At 46.2% G+C, this 504-nt stretch overlaps 1 protein-coding gene across 1 annotated transcript in view; it reads left to right on the top strand.

The window, feature by feature from the left end:
- The window catches only part of ST6GAL2 (ST6 beta-galactoside alpha-2,6-sialyltransferase 2), a 95168-nt gene that overhangs the window by 66223 nt on the left and 28441 nt on the right, over positions 1-504 (top strand). The gene's annotated exons all lie outside the window — the stretch shown is intronic.

Here is a 504-nt window from a genome sequence, read left to right as displayed (position 1 = left end):
GGGAAAAATGAGGTGATGAGAGATTTATGGTGAGTTGCTAGCAGAACAAAAGATTAGCTTTCTGAACAGTGCACCATGCCAGGCGGCCTGCAGCAAGGTAAGAAGCAATCACCATATTTCCTTAATTCATAGATGTCATTGCTGGTAAGATCCACCATTCATTTAATAACAGCTTCTCAGGGAGGAGGCGATAAACTCCACCAAATTAAAATACATGTCAACCGTGAGATACATCCTAATTTCAGACACATTAAAATGTGAAGAAAAAAGTGCATCTTAATAATGGCGAAAAATTCCATGTTAAAACAAGGAAAGCGATGGGAACCAGCAGTTAGCGTAATGGCTATGTCACTGGACTCCCACGTAGTCGACCGCGGTTCACGTCCTGGACCTGGGGGCTTAAAACTCACGCCGGGCGCGTGTGCGTGCGTGCCCAAGATCCCAAGAGGAGAATGGAGGAGAAGGGATTGCAGCATGACCATCCCCCTTGGGGGGTGATTTCTC

This window comes from Tupaia chinensis, unplaced genomic scaffold (genome assembly GCF_000334495.1).
Source record: "Tupaia chinensis unplaced genomic scaffold, TupChi_1.0 Scaffold149090_1, whole genome shotgun sequence".
NCBI lineage: Eukaryota > Metazoa > Chordata > Mammalia > Scandentia > Tupaiidae > Tupaia > Tupaia belangeri.
Note: the sequence above shows the minus strand (reverse complement) of the source record. Positions and strands in the feature narration are given on the sequence as shown.